Below are 20,336 nucleotides of genomic sequence, written 5' to 3' on the forward strand. Positions count from 1 at the left end.
GCACACACACTTTGTAGGTATCAATTCACTTATTTGGTCTGACAAGAATCATGTATCTCTACACTTAGATACACACCCACCATTTTCCAACAACTTCGACATGAAAAATAACATCGACCTTATAGGAAATAGATAGGTCGGTAGCATAAACCCTAAACCCTAAACATTTAGGTTGAGAAAATTAGTCAGTTCAATCCTGACCATTGAACACCTTGCATTTGAATACAATGGTCTTGAACAAATCTCAAGACATTCTCCATCATTCGTTCTTCACTGCTTCTTGGAGGTGATAACCCATCATGCATTCTTCACCATTTGTAAGGACTTTGCATGTTCTCGAGGTAGATAGGATCAATCCCCTTCATGCAAGATCCTTCACGTGCACAAGGATGATGTGGCAAAATGATCTGATCTCCATTACAATGCTAACTAATCACACAATGCCATCAATTGAATCACATAGGCTCAAAACACTTCAACCAAAAACCCTGAGGCTAGAACTACCAACTGGTAGTCATACCATATTAAACCTTCAATAAACTGGTTCACTCTTCAACATATTACCGGTTCACTCTTCAGCATATTACCGGTTCTTTCTTCAGCATATTACCAGTTCTTTCTTCAATATATTGACATCAATGACAACATAATATCATCATGTCAACATACTCTGCACATATGCCAGCATTTTGGTCATAAGGGCCTTATTGAACCTGGAGATCTTGCGGATTCCCAACCCGCCCATGGCCTTCGGAAGACAAACTCTGTCCCAGCCCACCAAGGTGAGCATCTACTTTTCTTCCATTCCCATCTAAAGGAAAGTATTTTAGATATTCTATAGCTTAGCAGCCATAGCCATAGAAATATTAAAAAGGGAGATGAAGTACACAGGATCCCTTGGAGGGAGGAGGAGAGCAGCTACAATTTCTTGGCACTACTGAGGAATCTACCTTTCTAACCAGCCAGCTTCTTCTGCATTCTTTTGAGGATAGAGATCTAGAAGGAACTAGAGACGTATTTGACAATCAAAGGGAGACCAAGGTAGCTGCCAAGGAGGGAGGCCCTTTGACAACCAATGATTCTGTAAACTTTATCTTGGAGTTGGACATGAGAGTGATTGAAGTAAATGTTTCTCTTCATAGTTAATGTGTTGAACAGAGGCCAGAGCATAAGAGTTGAGAAATGATTTCCAAGCCTTAGCTTCCCACACAGAGGAGATACCAAAGAGATTAGTGTCATTGACAAACTATTGTAGAACATTAGGAGGCATTGTAGAGGCAGGTTTGATGCCCAAGAGAGCTCCCCTGTGAACCATGGAGTTCAAATTAGAAGCCAACACTTCAGCAAGGATGATGAAAAGGTAAGAGGAGAGAGGATCCCTTTGTCGCAGACCTCTAGAGGCCCTGAACTTCTCCAAGGAGCTCCCATTGAGAAGCACATAGTAGGTGACCGTAGATATGCATTCCCCAATAAGTTTGATGAGTTTATCTCCAAAACCCATAGTTTTGAGAACTTTGAAAAGGAAGTTCCAATTGACTCTATCATAGGCCTTGGAGATGTCAAGCTTGACAAGCTTGAGTATCATCCCTAGCTAATGACACTTGTCCATGGAGTGAATAATCTCATGAGTAGAGATGGTCACATCAAGAATCTATCTACCTAGGACAAAACCTTTTTAGGAAGGGCTAATCAGAGAATCCGGGAAAGGTTTGAGCCTATTAACAAGAACTTTGTTGAATATTTTATAAATAGTGTTGCAGAGAGTGATAGGTCAGAAGTCCTTGAGACTGGATGCCTCCTGAATCTTAGGGACAAGGGAAATGAAGGTGTAATTGAGCTTGTTGAGAAGCCTTCTAGATCAGAAAAAATACCTAGTGGCCAGAACAACATCAGGGCCCACCACATCCCAGAAATCTTGGAAAAAAGTCAGGGGGAAACCATCAAGACCCAAGGCTTTGAAGGAACCCATAGAAAAAATAGCGGACTTGACTTCCTCCTCAAAAACAAGGACCAAAATGAGGTTGTTATCTTCCACCAAGAGGGGTGGCGGGAGGCAGTTGAGAAGATCCTCTCCAACAGGGGCCTAGAGTCACCATCTTCCCTAAAAAAAGTGGCAAAATAGTTAGTAGTCAGTCTGCTCAAACTATCCTCATCATTCACCTCTTGATTGTTATCATCCAAGAGGGAGGAGATGTGATTTCTAGGCCTATGGATAATAGAAGATTTGTGAAAGAAAGTTGTATTCTTATCACCCTCTTTGAGCCATTGAACCCGAGATTTCTGTTTCTAGTAGAGTTCTTCTTTGTGTGATTTTTCCTTCCATTTTCTGTGAAGAGCAGCCTCCTCCATATGGGTAGCTTCAAGGGAGTCACCTTGATCAATGCTCTCTTGGATAGAAATCATTTTACTATTGAGCTCCTTTTTTTGAATGGAGATGTCCCTGAAGGTATATTTATTCCAACCCCAGACATTCCTTTTGACCAAATCAAGCTTCTGAGCAATCTGGAACATAGGTGTGCCAGGGATGCAGGTGCTCCACCATCTTTTAATGCATTCCTTGAACTCCAGATGAGAGTTCCACATAATTTCATACCTAAAAGGATAAATTTTCCTTAAAACATTCATGGTATTCCAAAGGAGCAAGGGGTTGTGGTCGGAGACCATTCTGGGGAGGGCAGTGAGCTTCAAGGAAGGACCAATTCCCCAATTGCCTGAGATGTGAAATTTGTCAAGTCTAACCTCAATAAGAGCATATCCCTTCCTAAGATTGGACCAAGTGAATTTTTTCCATGTTAGTTCCACATCGATTAACCCATTCCTTCCAATGAAGTCGGCAAGATCAGTCATACTGTCAAAGTACTTTGGGAGGCCCCCAACTTCTCAAAGGGGATCACAGGAGAGTTGAAATCACCCGCGATCAACTAGTGGGCATTGGCATTATTTTGTATTAGAGAAGTTATGTCATTCTAGAGATTCAGTCTACCTGATCTAACATTGGGGGCATAAAATATTAATGAGAAGGCAAGAGTCCATCGAGGAAGAGAGTTCAGAGACCAAAAGGTTGGCCGAGGAGGAGAGAAGACTGCCAAAGAAATGGGAGGGGTCCCACATGGTAACCAGGCCACAAGAGGCTCCAGTAGCATCACTGATAACAAACTTAGCACCAGGCCAAATTTTTACAGCAACATGGGAAAAGGAAGACATAGACATCTTAGCTTCTTAAAGGAGAAGGACCATAATTTTATTTTCAAAAATACACTTCTTAAGAGCATATTGCTTTTGGGGGTTGTTGAGGCCCCTAATATTCCATGAGAGGGCCTTCATCTCTTACCTTTTATGGACATCTCCAAGGTTCGTTGCCTACCATTGGCACTATCCCTTATTTCTTCCTTCTATCTTCATAGTCTCTGCAATGGCTGACCCACTTTAAGGTTCGTCCCCACATAAAGCTTTGCATTCTTAGTTTTGCATCTTTGAGTAATCCAACCCTCGTCAACAGGAGTCATGCAACCGTTGGATGATGCACCAGGAGCACCAGGGGAGGGGATACCCTAGTTCAGAGTGGGGTGAGATAACACCATCAGGGAGTGAACCATCTCCAGTGCAAGAATGGGGTCCCTCACAATCTAGCCATCTTCTAGTTGATCAACTAGTGAAACTGGGTTGGCCATCAGGGAGATGCATTGTTCCTTCAAGGATGATTTAGAGGCCTCGTCCACATACTTTGCAGGAGATTTGAGAAGGTTGATAATACTCTCAACAAAGGGATATTCTTCCATAATTGGGTCCTCGACTGTAGGGGGAGGCAGGTCCAGGCCAGGAGTAGGAGCCACAACGTGCCCCACAATTAGGGCTTGAATAATAGAAGGAACATTTGGCACAGGGCTTTCAACCAGGGTCAGGCCCTTGCACTTAAGAGGCAAGGGAGCTAGAGCTTTACATTGAGAAATATTATGCCCAGTTTTGCAGCATTTTCATAAACAAGGGCTTGAGTCCACCTACCAAGCCTAGATTTGAGGGTTATTAAATTGGGGAGATTCATGCTCATAGTAGCTTGAACATATAAATGAGCATAGACCAGGCGTGATTTGGTTCTGGTAATTTCATCAACACCAACAAAATGACCAAAGAATTTCTCAATCCATTTAAAGATGGACTCATCCCAGTATTCAAGGGGGAGCCCCGGGATTCGAACCCAAACTGGAGTATTTTTTTGCAAGTCATTCGTTGGGTCAAAACCAGCCTTCCATTGACAAAGGGAAATATTGTTTTGAACATAGGACCAGAAGCCAGAAAGGACAAGAGCGACATCCTCCTCAGTAGTGAATTTGAAGAGGAAGAGGGCTCCAGGCATGGTGCTAACAAAAACACTCCCTTTCAGTTTCCATTTGTCCTTGACCCATTTTCTAACCATCTCCACTATGGGGCGCAGGGAGAAGAATTTTCCCACCAGAGTATTAGCCATGTTTTGCAAAATGCAGTCAAGAACAACATCAGGGAGCTCTAAAGATGTTCCCTCATCAGTTTGTGAGTAGACAAGGAGGATGTTGGGGTCCACAGTCTCTGTTTTTCTGACCAACACGTTTTTCCAGACTTTGAGATTTGTGTTAACAATGGGAGGTTCAATGATATTTTTCTTATCATGAAAAAACAGCATGTCAGGTATAGGATCAGAAACCATGAGCGTGACCATAGAGCTCTCTGAAGTAGAACCGTCAAGCTGACTCACATCTGGACTGGAAGGAGAATCCACCATGGGACTAGGAGAGGATGTGATAGATAGTGTCAGCATTGCAGTCCAAAGAGGGGTCCGTAGGTGGTGGGGAAGATCCCCACCAACAAAGTCCACCATGAATGACAGGGGTTTGAAATTTGAAACTTTCAAAGTGGGAGAATGCAAAGATAATTTGTTTTACATCATTGAAAGAGATATAGAGGATCAATGTTGATGTGACATGAGTGAGGAATATAAATTTGTGAAATAATGATAAGTGGGATTAAGAGAGATTATAGAAGAATTAATTAGGCTAAGTGGGATTAGGAAAAGTGATTTGTAGGAATCACATGACTAGGTTAATTAATTAAAATTAATTAGCTGAGTGGGTTTAGAGGAAATAATTATTGGAGGGACTTTAGAAGAATAGGGGAATAATTAATTTATTTGATAAATTAATTATTGGACAATAGTGACAAGATTAATTAAATTAGATTCAATTAACACTGAGAAGAATAAGGATAACACAATTAAATCAACTAATTATGTTGACAAGCTTAAATTAATTAAATATTAATTTAACTAATTTTAGGTGTCTACAACTATATTCCACCTTGTTTCGGCATGCTAATTAGTGAATTGAAACAAGGTATCATGTTTACCACATCGAATTCTCACAACAAGGTTTGATACAAGATCAAAACCAATAGAGAATCATTTGGTAAGAAAGAGAACTAAGCCACAATTCCAAGAAGGTTTGATACAAGATCAAAACCAATGGATAATAATTTGGTAAGAAAGAGAACTATACCACAATTCCAACACAACCAAGAGTGTGGTAATTGGACCTCTCTAACAGAAGATGAAAGATTAAGCAGAAAATGCAGAATTAGGGTTTGGAAAAAGAATTAACTTGACAAGTGTAAAGGAATATTTTTAATAGATAAGAGGAAGAGATCATTATACAAATACATCCACCTTCAAGAATAAAGGTGACCTTTGATAAAGATAGCAACTTGAAAAAGAGGAGAAGGAAAATAAGAATACACACCTTCTCCATTATTTAGGAAAAGAGGATTCTTAGTGAAGGATCACACACTTTCACTAAGGAGAGATTATTCATGAAAGATTTATTATTTCAAACAAAGAATAGTTCCTAACAAGTAACACACATACTCTACGCAAGAAATGACATCAAATGAAAAATGAAACTCAACAAAGGAAAGGTGAATCATTGGAATAAGTGATAGAAGATAGAAATATCATTCTTCACCTCCAAGTATAGAGGAAAGGTTTCCAAAGAGAGATCATTTATAAAAGAAACACTCTTCTATAAGAAGGAAAGAGATCCTCGTCTGGGACAAATGTGTGCACAACATAGAAGGGTTCCTTATAAAAGATGCCACTCCATGAAGAAAATAATTTGATGAATGATTATAGACTTCCAACACAAAGGAAGAGGTCCCAATTAAGGATATGTACTTAAGATCCTTATTAGTGATATTTGTTCCAATATGAGAGAGGGAATTCCCCAATAGGGATATATACATCTACCATTGATAAGAGATCCTTATAGAAGACACTACTTCACAAAGGGGAAAATTTAAATCTAAAGAAGGAGAGATTTTTGAAATAATTCTTGCCCCCATAGAGACAAGAGATGCAAAAAACATAGGCTATTATATTTCTTCCAAAATGTGATTGCACGTTAAGTAAGCTACCCATGTCACATGGTAAAGAGCAACTTAATATCCACTAATGTCATTTAAATATATGATAGATTTGTTGGCTTGATGATGATTTGTGTAATGGATGACTTCATGTGTCATCATTGATGGCACATGTATACACACACATATGTTCACATTGTCATAGTCATCTTAGTTAAGACAAACCGGTATTACTCCTAGGTCTTTGTATTGAAAAACTGGTATTATATGCATAGAGAAGTCCAAATGGTTTTGAGGGTGTCTAACCGGTATATGTAGACAACCAGTATATGCAGCTTGGAGATTCAGTGGAGATCAACAAGGAGGCAATTGGATGACAATCGATCTATGAGTTGGAAGTGGTTAACTCTTAACCAGTATCGGTGTTCCAACCGGTTTCACTGATTGTGTGATGAGTTATCATTGGTCGTGATGATTTATCCCTAACCGACAGATTTGGCAGAAATTTATGATGTGTTATGTTAGATTGTCCAGATACACTGCACCTAGGAAATTATGATGAAGTTCCTGAGCCGACATGAAATCTAATGTCTATATAATGACATTGTGATGAACTATTTTCATCATGCAAGATAGAAGTGTTAAGTTGTTGTGATTTATTGAAGGCATTGCAGAGTATGTCGGTGATGCAGTTATGAGTGAGCAGAAGAGGATCTATTCAAGAAAGTTGTGCTACTTCTAGATCACACCGCATGTTGTTTTTTAATCACTACAATAGTCAAATCCCCTAGTTGGGTAAGCTCTAACAAGCTTCATTGTAAAAATACTCTAACCAAGTGTTCCATTAGTTTGGGTTTTAAATCCTCTACCGAGGTTACTCCTAATAGGGTACTACCTTTAATAGGGTATAGCTCCTAACAGGGCTTTGGGATCTTTAATAAAATTCGCTCCTAGCAGAGAACTTTTGTAGACCTTAACCAGTTAGTTACCTATTACTGCAGATAGTTAACTTGTGAGTCCCATCTCACCATGGTTTTTCCCAGTTGGTTTTTCCACATATAAACACTTGTGTTATGGTGGATATTTTACTTGTTGTGGATGCTTTAATACCATTTTGGATTGCATGCATAGTATCTAGTAAGTTGGTTATCTGTCTTTACCGGTCTGTGTTTAAAGTGGTATTGTTTTTGTTGTCACTGATTCAACCCCCCCCCCCTCTTAGTGCTTTATAAGTCTATTAATTGGTATCAGAGACAAACTTCCTTAAGGCTTAATCACTTGGAAGGAAACCCTAAAGGCACCATGGGGTATATGAGATATTTATAAATGGCTAGAGTGATTTATGCAACCAAGGAAGAGCTTGAAACCCTAAGGGTCAGATTTAAAGCTTCACAAGTCAAAAGGAGAGAGCTTGAAACTAATGGAGATATCTAATAATATTTCCTTAGATGAGGCCAACATTGATGCATTGGCTAAAGAAGTTGAAAAACTAAAAGGTGAAAAGCAAAATTTGAGGAGAGAGCTAGAAGCCCTAACAATTTATATGAGCCAAGAGCTTGAAGAAAGAAGGGCAGTTGAAGACCTAATCAAAGAGAGATATCATGAGAATGAAACTTTGCATGAGCATTGGCATGAAGAGAAGGAAGGGAAAGAAGCACTATAGCTAGATCTTGAAATGGAAACATCTCTAAGAGAGACTCTGACAAAACACAATGAAGATCTTACCAGAGAGCTCACTGAGGCTAATTGGAAGCTTGAAAAGTTCAATAAGAGTTCTTCTATGTTGGATGAGTAGATCCAATCTTAGAGGATGAAAGGTGACACATCTAGACTAGGTTTCAATACATCTGAGAAAAGAGAAACTTTCGGCAACAAGAGCAACATGCACAAAGGAAAAATTGCTCCTAAGGCTAACAAGCCTACCGGTAAGAAAGATTTTCAACCCGTTTTCTATATCTATCACAAACTTGGACATACTGCTAATGTGTGTAGAAGAAAACCTAATGAGAATATAGGCTATAATGCAAATTCTAGGTATGTTTCTAGAAGATTTGAAGGTCATTTTTATACATGCAACATGTATGGACATAGATCAGTTGAATGCAAATATGGAGCAAACAATCTGGTACCTCACATGAATCCAAGACCTAATGGTGATTGGAGAAGAACCTATGACAACTAGGGAAACATGAACTGGTAGAAACCCTCTATCAACCGGTTTAGTCCATATGAAATGGAAAAGGTAACTAATGTGATTTGTACCATTTGCAATAATTATGGTCATGTGTCTATGAACTGTAGAAGGAGAATTGGAAGAGGTAATGCAGGACCTTGGAGATCATTTGGGATGGCTTGCTATCATTGTCACAAACTAGGACACATGGAAAAGTTCTATAGAACCAGGAAGAACAAACCAATCAACCACTCTGAAGACCAGAAAGGTAAGCAGAAGGTCAATGTTGAGGAAAATAGAGAGGAGATGAATAGAATCTGGAAGAAGAAGAGTGAGGACAAGCCTGCAGAAGAATATCCCTTCACCTAGTGTGGAGGATCCTACAACGAAGGACTAAGCCCTTTCAAACAGGCCTAAGGGCAGCATAACGGTAAATCTACTTTCGGACCCCTTGAATAATGCATGGTAAAAGAGTTTTGCATTTTGAGTTGTTTTGTAAGAATTCTTGATATCATTGTCTATCAGTTTTCAAAAAGATTATCAACCGGTTATATACCAATCGATATAAGTGAGTTTTGTTAAGCGGTATATTAGGGTTTGTTACCCTATTGGTTGAGTAATTAATGCAGTGGGTAATTTTATAAAATCAAGTTTCACTATGTTATTTTTACCCTAATTGCATTCGAAGGAGAGTTTTTGAGCACCTGCAGAATGAAAAAGAGAATCGCTAGCTGATTGTGAACGGATTTGTGTTGCGGATCGAAAGATTGAATCGGATTCAAAGATCAAAGAAGGCAAAATGGTTTTACATTCAAGAGATCAACCAGAAACCTTGCCAATGCGAAGGGATTAAGGTATTATTTTGTTAATCTCTCTCAAATCAAGTTTATCCAGAATGGAATCATCATCTAAGCAATCAGAGAGACTTATGATTACTGTTGAACCTATGGAGTCTATGGAATCTGATAAAATAGTATCATACAATGCATTGTCTCAAGCTCATGTAGGTGTTATGATCAAAGTTGATTTATCCAGTTATACTGACTGTAAAATTGAGGATTTAGGATCACTATCAATTTATTCTCAACTCAAATCTTTGTGTGATAAAAGAGGGAAAATCAAACCCGAGTTCATTAGGGTTTATGAAAAGGGTTTTCACAATGCGGCATATTTTCTTGAAGATTTTGAAGAAGAGCATGTTAAGATAATTCTTAGTCATGTGAATGGAGAGAATATGTATCTTGACAAGTCGCATACAATCACGAAGGAAGTAATTCATGCAATGACTAGTTTTTGGCAAACCGGTGAAGTTCCAAAGCTGAGGAAAATTTCAAAAGAGACCGTGATTGCACTAACTCAGATCACCTCTGATGGTCATGCATTTTTGGTCAACAACATTAAAGACCCAACAGTTAGACTTGCAACTATGGTCATTGGTTACAGGATATTTTATTCCAGTAGGATGAACTATGTGCCATCTGTTGTTGTGCATGCAACTTACAAGATGATTGTTGAGAATGCAAATAATGACTTATGCGAGGCAATAAGGAGCCAATTGATTTTGAACCTGAAATCAATTAAGAAAGATAGTAGTCAAATTTTCAAATATGGTCAACTGTTGATTGATCTATTCTTCTATTTTCAGAATTTTCTACTGGGAATTGGTAACATTCAATGGTCGAAGGACATACCAGTAACAACTCAAATCAATAATAACATTAAGGTTGTAAAGAACACATTTTTTGTTGCTATGAACAGATATTTTAATGAGTTCCAAAATAATATGAGAATGAGGTTAAGGCTACCTGAAGATGTGGTGAAACACTTTGCAAAAGATATATGTTTCACAATCACCACATACTTTTGTCTTATGGAGGCCGTAGAACACAAGAAAGATGAGATGGAAGAAATGAGTTATGAAGTCAACTATGACTTATTAATCAGATATGCCAACAACCTTTTGGCATCTTCCAAGGATAAGAAGAAGAAAAGAATGGGAACTTACCAAGAAATAAATGCACCTGCTCAACCCAGTAGTGCCAAAGAGAAGAAAAAGAAAGTTGAGCAAGCACCTTCAATGACTACCGGTACAAGGGTGACAAGAAGTGTTAAAGTCAAAAAGGAACCGACACCCAAATTATATGCTAAGAAGAAGACAGCAACGAAGAAGAGAGGTAGGCAACTTATTCTTTAAGCAAAATCTGAGGATACTGACACTAAAGAGGAACCAAAGAAAATGAAAGAAACTGGTAAGAAAGCCAAACGAGTAGGAGACACTTCAAAGCAAAGTATTCCTATTAATGCTTTATCTTACAAACCTATGAGTGATTTTGAGAGAACTGTTAAAACATTAGGGAGGAATAGGTTTCATAATGTGAAAGAATGTTTTGATTCATTTGATGATGATCAGAAGCAACAAATCGTTCAAGAGGTAATCAACCACTTGTGTCAATACAATTAGTTACCTCAAGATATTGAAAAGGATATTTCTGATTCTTTGTATTTCATTCTTGTAAATAAGTGGAAAATGGTTGTTGAACAAGATCAAGAAATTATTGATAGAATTTTCATTCAATATTTTCTTGAATTACCTAGAGATGAATTATTACAATTGCTTGATAATTTCAAAGGACAGTTTCATTCTAATGCAAGAATGTTGAAGTTATTAAGTGGAAAAGTTCAATCTGTTGAAGTTGATACTCACCAGATAGCCATAAATATTCAAAGGATGCATGAGAAAATGAAGTCTCATAAAACTGATCAAACAGAGACTGGATCTCAACCGGAGTTGGATGAAGAAGAAATTATTGCACCAGATATTGTCTATCCTATTAAGCATAAGGATGACACTTCTTCTCTTCTGGTTATCTTTGTCGATGATACTAATGAAATCCAAGACACTATTTATATAATTGGTAATATCATTGAACTAGTTATGGAACCTTTATAGCAATTAGTCATTACTGTTACACAGGAAGCAGTTGAAGCACCGATCATTGAACCCAGTGTTGATATTCAACCACCACTAGAAAAAGAACACCAAGTGGGAAATCAACTACCATCGGTTACAGCAGATACATAGGAGAAACCTGAGAAAGAGGTTGAAGTGAAGGAAACTGAACAGATTAAGGAGGAAGTGAAAGAGAAAATAGAGGAGAAGATAGCAGATGAAAAGGAAAAAGCAAAGGTAAAGAAACAAACTAATGATGAGGATGACTCAATAGGCATCAAAGGGCCTATAGATGTAGATAATATGATTGCATCTAAACTCGTGGAGATTGCTATTGTGATGCAATCTAGAGCTCAAAAGAAAAGATTGAAAGAGTAGAGGAAAGAAGTAGAAACAATTCAAACTGTCGTTGAGATTCTGTCAAGTCTTCTACCAAAGACTAACACTGGGAATTTGTCAACTCTTGATGGTAAGATTGGCCAGTTGGTTGTTGATGCTTCTGACCAACTGAAGTCTCTTGAAGAAGTTGCTTAGACTTTAGCTGAGAAAAATTACAGAAAGAAGAGAGTAGAGAAAATAATGAAAGATATTGATATAAGGAAGATTGCTTTATCTCTGAATAAAGATCTTTTGAAGACTGCTATTGAAACTAGAGGAAGGATACTAGCCTATACATCTAACATTTTATTTTTCTATCCTGATCTGAAGAAAAGGCGAGAAGAGACAGAACATGAACTTGAAAGGATATTTACTCCTTGCATACCTTTACAGGATTCAACCTTAGCATTTAGCAAATCAGTTGATGATTTGCAACATTGGTTAGATATTTATGACTGTGAATAGGCTAAGAGACTCCGATCCTTGAAAGAGCTTGAGAACCAGTTGAGACCTAAAGTGGACATCTTACAATGGGCATACAAGGATGCAGAAGCAGTTTTGGTGACTCCAGAGATCAACATAGTGGATGCAATGGAATAATTTGGTGCACAAGTTATAAAAAAAATTGAGCTCACTGAAACATTATTGGAAACATGGGATAATGATTTTACTCATATGAAGATCATTTTCAGTGACATTTTCTTGAAAATTGCAGTGAACACTCCTTGAAAAACTCTTATATTTTTGTATATGTAGTTTTTGATGCAAATTTTGATAGAATTTATATGTATTTTAATTTTCAATTTAGCTTTGTTGTCAAAGGGGGAGTAGAAATATGTTTGTGTTGTGAAAATTTTGTATGTATTGTTAAGGGGGAGTAGAAATATGTTTGTACAATTTTTTTAAGCACACTTAGTTGTAAAGTGGTAAAATTTTCTAAGTGTTGCCATCAATGCCAAAGGGGGAGATTGTTGGCTTGATGATGATTTTTGTAATGGATGACTTCATGTGTTGTCATTGATGGCACATGTATACACACACATATGTTCACATTTTCATACTCATCTAATATTAAAAAACTAGTATTACGCCTAAGTCTTTGTATTGCAAAACCGGTATTATATGCATAGAGAAGTCCAAATGGTTTTGAAGGTGTCTAACTGGTATATGCAGCTTAGAGATTCAATGGAGATCAACAAGGAGGCAATTGGAGGACAATCGGTCTATGAGTTGGAATTTGTTAACTCTTAACCAATATCGGTATTCCAATCGGTTTCACTGATTGTGTGATGAGTTCTCACCAGTCGTGATGAGTTATCTCTAACTGACAGATTTGGCGGCAATTTGTGAAGTGTTATTTAGATTGCCCAGATACACTGCACCTAGGAAATTGTGATGAAGTTCCTGAGCCGACATGAAATCTAAAGACTATATAATGACATTGTGATGAACTTTTTTCATCATGTGAGATAGAAGTGTTAAGTTGTTGTGATTTACTAAAGGTGTTGCAGAGTATGTCGGTGATGCAGTTCTGAGTGAGCAAAAGAGGATCTATTCAAGCAAGTTGTGATACTTCTAGATCACACCACATGTTTTCTAATCACTACAACAGTCAAATTCCCTAACCGGGTAAGCTCTAACAATCTTCATTTTACAAATCCTCTAACTAGGTGATCCATTAGTTTGTGTTTGAAATCCTCTACCAAGGTTACTCCTAACAGGGTACTACCTTTAATAGGGTATAGCTCCTAACAGGGCTTTGGGATCTTTTATTGGTATTATGGATGTGTTGCATTGGTTTTGTCATTGATGTCAACACTTGAGAACACTTGAAGATCTTTGGTTATGTTCACCGGCATGTTCAGTGCCTTATGCACAGTCACCGGTATCTGGTTCACTGGCAGATTATATTGTCCATCGGCACTGAGGATGATCTGTTATCATCTGGAGATTACTTGGTTATGTTGAATACATTTTTTTGACACTTGGTTTCGGTGATTTGATTATTAGTACAATAGAGTTTGCATATTTGTTGTTGCCGGAAAATAGGTCTAGGGTATGGATCGACAAGCATTATCTATTCCAGATCAGCACGACATGTTATGGAGATGATTTGTTATTGTTGTAAATACATTGAGCCGACATCATGCATTTCATATTGATTAATTTTTAATTGATTTTAATTGTAATATCTTAGTGAGCTGACCTACACAATTGGTCTTAGGTTTTGGTATATATGTAAGATCTCATTTGTGAGATTATGTGGTGAGTGTGAAAAAAGGATTGTAATAAGGTATATGTGAATATAACCATAGCTATACACGCAGACATCATCTGAAGATTCAAGGAAGGTATGAGGAAGACAATCTGAGCTTAACCGGTACTGAATCCAGCATATGAAGATGTTATTTTGAGCAATACATTATCATTGGATTTAACCATCCAATTGTAGTCAATGTGACTCCCATTTTGTGATTGAGCAGTGAGCTCTAGCCAGTTGGCCTTTCTACATGTACAGACCCCATTTGTACACACATACTATCCACAGTAGTATCATCTGATTGTGGGTGAGGTTTCCACATATAAATAATTGTGTTATGTGTTGTGTATGTTATTTGTCTTTCTGTTTCATGCATTAAACTTTACCGATATTGCAATTAACTATTAAACTATCTACCGGCATTAAAGTTTGGTTTACCGATATTATGCACTAAGTTTGTTAGGTTATAATTGGGTTGAAATTAATAGACAACTGATTCACCCCCCCCTCTCAGTTGCCTCTAGGACCTAGCAATTGGTATCAGAGCTAAGTCCTCTTTTTGCATAATTTTAACAACTTGAGGAGATCCTATGTCTACTAACTATTTCAGAAAGGACAACCTAAAGCTTGATGGAACCAACTATGGTATATGGAAGATCAGAATGGAGACTCATCTGAATTGCATTGGAAAGGACATATGGGATGTTACAAAGAATGGCTATGGTGTTCCTACTCAAGGTCAACCTAATCCACCAACCTTTGCTAAAGATGAAGAAAATGATTGCAAAGCAAGAGAAGCACTTTTGAGCGCATTGTCAGATCAGCAAATCATGGGATTATCAGATCGATCTACTGCTAAAGCTATTTGGGATAAATTGGAGACATTGAATGAAGGTGCTACCACTGTCAAAATTGCAAAACTGGAATGCTTCCGGGTCAAGTATGAAAATCTAAAAAATGGAAGAAGATGAAAGGATTTCTGCTTTTATGGAAAGAGTTAATGAAATTGTTTTGGGTATACAATGTTGTGGAGGATCCTTTAGTGAAGATGAAATTGTTTCTAAAGTTTTAAGAGCTTTGCCACTAGCATACAAAATGAAAGTAACTGCTATTAATTAATTGAGAACAATGCCTAATGCATCAGTATCTAGAGATACTTTGGTTGGAAAACTTTCAGCTTTTGAATTTGAGGAATTTGGTCCTATTGCTAGTATTAAGACAGATTTGTCTTTCAAAGCTTCATCATTTGCAGCATCATCATCATCATCTAAAAAATCTGATTGGAAAGCACTCTATGCTAGATAACTTGAAGAAATCAGAAGAGGGAATGAAGAACTTGAAGAGTGTCATGCCCAAAATTTAGGGCAAGAACGGTATAATTTTTTATTTTTATTTTTTTAAATAACAACTAAATAACAATAAGTTCGCTAACACGAAACGCACTAACAAGTTTTGGTCTTAACTATGTTTAGAATGAACTTTATCTACTAACTTAAATAATGAAAATAATTTAAGATTAAATATGGATTAAAATGGACTAGCTTTATTGTCGCTCAATCTATTTAATTTAAAATTAAATATCAACTTCATTAATATTTAGTTCATAAACATCTCAATCTATTTAAATTTAAAATAAATATTAACTTCATTAATATTTATTTCATGAACACCTCAACCTATTTAAATTTAAAATAAATATTAATTTCATTAATATTTAGACAACTCAACTTATTTAAAGTTAAAATCAAATATTACTTCATTATTATTTGATTCATAACATCTCAATCTTTTGAAATTTAAAATTAAATAATTCAGCCACATATATATATATATATATATATATATATATATATATATATATATATATATATATATATATATATATATATATATATATATATATATATATATACAGCCACATATATATATATATAACCTAAAAGGGTTTACCCATGCAAACCCTAACCCTTATTTAATCTATAAAATAAGACCCTTATTTTATTTTTTTATTATTAACCATGTTTTACCCTAGCCCTAACCGGGCTAGGGTTTTCTGTTTTTTTTTTTACATTACTCCTTACTTATTTACCGTAGCCCTAACTGGGCTAGGGTTCCATTTTATTTCATTTGTTTGCAGGGGAACTTGGGTGGCGGCCATGGCAGGATCAGTCGGGTTGCAACAGGACGGCGGCGGCGAGTTTAACAGTGGGCGTCGTAAGTGGAAGAGGTGGACGGTGGGGGGGGGCTTGCTCCCCACAGAGACGGCGGCAACATCACTGTGGGTTGCCGCCCATAGTGGAGGCCGAGGCCTTCCACTGTGGGTTGCAGCCCACAATGGCGGTTGCGGCCGCCACTGGGGAACCCATGCCCACTGTGTATAAGGGCCGCCCTACGAGGTAACTGCAGGGGCCGAGCCCAATAAGTTTTTTTTTTTTTTTATTTAAAAACAAAATTTAAATTGTTATTTATTTTTATTTTTATTTTTTAAAATATAATTATATATTTTATATATATATTCATAGCATTTTTATACACATACAGGCATAAATACATTTTCTCTTTGGGTGATCATTATTCTGATTTTAGATATATATAAAAAGAATAAATGGATTAATACTTTCCTATTTCATTTACAGCAAGGGTATATATATATTTTTTGTTTTCCTAAGCAATAACTATACAAGTATTTTATTTCTTCCTTCTGCTATATACACGACTAGATTTATTAGTTTTACCAGCAACTAAATAATCTAGATTTTATTTAATTAATACTATATTAGAATAGCGATTATCATTTTTGAAATAAATAATTTTACAGACTTTGCAAAAAGAAAACCTATAGCAATTAATAAAAGACAGATTTGTTTTATTCTAGGCATAAAGTAACAGACTGATCATAGTTAATTTCACACAGCAAATTTAACAAGTTAAAATTTTACATTTACTAGATAAACTATCTATCTGGATACTAATTTCTGAAATAAATGAAAGGATAATTTCCCAAAAAATATTATGTTCTAAAGTGCATTTACAGAAAACAGAATTTAAATGATTTATATGCAACCTATAATATGCATGCGACACTAATCTCATTATTTCCCTTTTTTTTTTAATTTTATTTTGAATGCATACGAATTAAGTAACTTTCTTGCTTTGCAATTTAATACAAAAAAAAACACATCAGATATAACATTTCGAGCTTTGGAAAAATTCTAAATTTATAAATGCACAAATTCTTTTCTGCAATAAATAGCATACTAAAATATTACAACTTTTTTTTAAAAGGAAACGTATTTCAAGATAACACTTTTATCACTATACAATGGGTCTCTCATTACCAACAAATGAGGACCCCCTTTTTGTTTCTTTCAAATAAAAATTACATTTACAAATAAATTTCCTGCAACCAATAACTCCTACAACCTTCCACTTGTCCTACGCTTTTCTTCCGACAATCCTGCAATGTAAATCAAATCTATGACCATGGAGTGCTCACCTCCCAACCTAGGCTAACTGGTAGCCACCCCCGAGCTCGGAGAACCAAGCCCTAGATGGGAAACAAACATGCAAACACAAAAGGGACAGAATGCACACAAATTCAGACACTCTCCCATCCCGACTACACTGCACCACACTTTGGTGATGACCTTTTTAAGGGTGGTAGTGGACCAATACCCTGAGGAGATCTGTAAGTATGGAAAACATGTAGCCATCTCATGGCACAACAAATACATCAAGAATTGCAACCCCTTATTCCTTATGCCCCCCAAGGCATTCTAGCCTTATTTCCCTCCTTATGACCCCCATTGCACAAACAGGCCATGTAGCAAGGGTCACACAAAAAACCCTTGTGATCGCTCTCATAATGAGAGTCTCTCACTCGAGGGTTGTCACTGCTACCACCCACAAGATCCTCTTCTCTCCCAAGAGTAAGAGGTCTTGATGACTCCCAAAAAAAAACATACAAAACATAATACAAAATACCAAATGAAATTCCCAAAAAGGACATACAAGGAAGCAAATCTTTTACACCAACATACTTCAAACACATGCAAAAAGAAGCCATTTTAAGTAGAACGCAACCAACCTTAATCTTCCCAAAGGTAGGTTAGTTTTGTTGAGGATGAGCTACCCAATTCCATGATTCTTCTCTTCCTACCCTTAGCCAGAATTCTCTATTCGAAATATATTCTATTCTTTTCAATATTTCTCTTGTCTCCAAAAATGGAGAGTGGGTGATTACCCACAAATTTTCTAATTCTTGCTTAAGAAGCCTATTGTGAGAGTTCTCACAAGTTTCTAAAAACTAAAGAGGAAGGTAAGATAGAATGGGAAAGGGAACTCTCATTCCAAAAGGAAAGTTTACAACTAGGTTCAATCTTCTAATTTCAATTTTCGCACAACTCAAAAAAGTCAATTTTTAGGGTGTCTAAAAGGTCACTTAGGAGTAGAAACTTGCCTTAAATTACCCCTAACCCATAGGTATACCTTATGGGCTTTAGGAAACCCTATTAAACTACCCCTAGGTGTTCATTTAACCCTTTTTAAACCCCTCTGAAGTTTATTTTCGGGTCAAACCTATGTTGACCACCCCCAAAGATTCTTTACCCAAGGTATTTATGACATTGCGTTACATTATTGAAAAAGCTATAGTTGAACACTTTCCCACCAAGAGACAAAAATAAAAATTCAAACTTAAATCCACACATGTGTCAAGTGACACAAAGAAAACACTTTTACAATTTAATACATGAAATCGTCTCTTGTGGATTTTACACAAATCAATTAAATAACACTTAACACACATGCATCATATACTGTTATGAATAAAACGCAACACAAACGAGGTGTTGTCTCTCCAAATAGACAAACCCTGGCTTACGAACATACATAGGTCTAGGTTTGGTTCTCCGTAATATTTCCATGGTCACATGGATAACTTCTTGCGCATCTCAATTTACACATTAGTACTTTGAAATATCCAAATATAATATAATTCAAAGGAATAACAATACACATTGCAGACAATTTACATCTGAACAAATTAAATACATCTTTTATCCAAGAAATTTCACATAAGCAATTCATCCTAATTCTCATAAACTTAAACATACATCATAATTCTATTATCATAGTAAAGTCCTGCAAATTCAATAACGACATTTATCACCGCAATTTCATCTTATTCAAAAATCATGTAGTGTTCTATCTCATAAAGCATATAAATAAATCATCAATATATAGCAATGTTATCCAAATCCTGAAATCATATAAGTTCTAAATTCCAAAATGCATCAAAATAAAGTATCCGTAATAGTCTCAATATAAAGACCACTAAAATGTCAGACTGAGTCGAGGTGAGGCCTCACAAAGAGCTTGAAGCACTATTTGCAAGGAAAATGCCTAAAGGTCTAGTTGGAAGTAATTATGAAGGTAAAGCACCATTTAAATGTTTTAACTACAATAAAATTGGTCCTATGGCTTCTATGTGTCCTGATAGACATGCAAGATTGAAAGAAGAAGCTAAAAGAACATACAAGCCTAACCCTAAATATCAAAGGTATAGATTTAAGAAGAATAGAGACAAATCTTGTTATTATGCTGATGAAGGAGTTACTGATGATTCTAATGAGAAACCGGCAGACAATGGATGAGCTTTTGTTGCTATAACAAAAGATCAACTGACACCTACTATTCAACCACTAGAGCAGGCCCTAGCAACTAAAATTGAAGAAAAGGATGAATGGATTATTGATTCTGGATGTTCACATCATATGATTGGTGATAAGAGTAAATTCTTAACCTTTCAGGAATACAATGGAGGTCTAGTAAGATTTGGAAACGACAAAGCTCGTTTGATCAGAGGAAAATGGACTATATCTTTTGATGGTAAGCACAATACTGATAATGTTTACTATGTTGAAGGTTTGAAACATAATATTTTGAGTGTTGGTCAATTAGTTGAAAAGGGATTTCAATTACAATTCAAGAATGGTAAATGCAAAATCATGAATAGAACTGGTTTGGAAATCACAACCGGTAATTAGACTAGAGGTAATATCTTTCATTTGAATAACAATGAGAAGACATGCTTGATTGCACATATTGATGAAAGTTGGTTATGGCATAAGAGACTGTGTCATGTAAATTTTGATTGCATTGTGAAGATCAGTACAACTAAGGCAATAAAA

This window comes from Cryptomeria japonica, chromosome 3 (genome assembly GCF_030272615.1).
Source record: "Cryptomeria japonica chromosome 3, Sugi_1.0, whole genome shotgun sequence".
In the NCBI taxonomy this organism is placed as follows: Eukaryota; Viridiplantae; Streptophyta; class Pinopsida; order Cupressales; family Cupressaceae; genus Cryptomeria; species Cryptomeria japonica.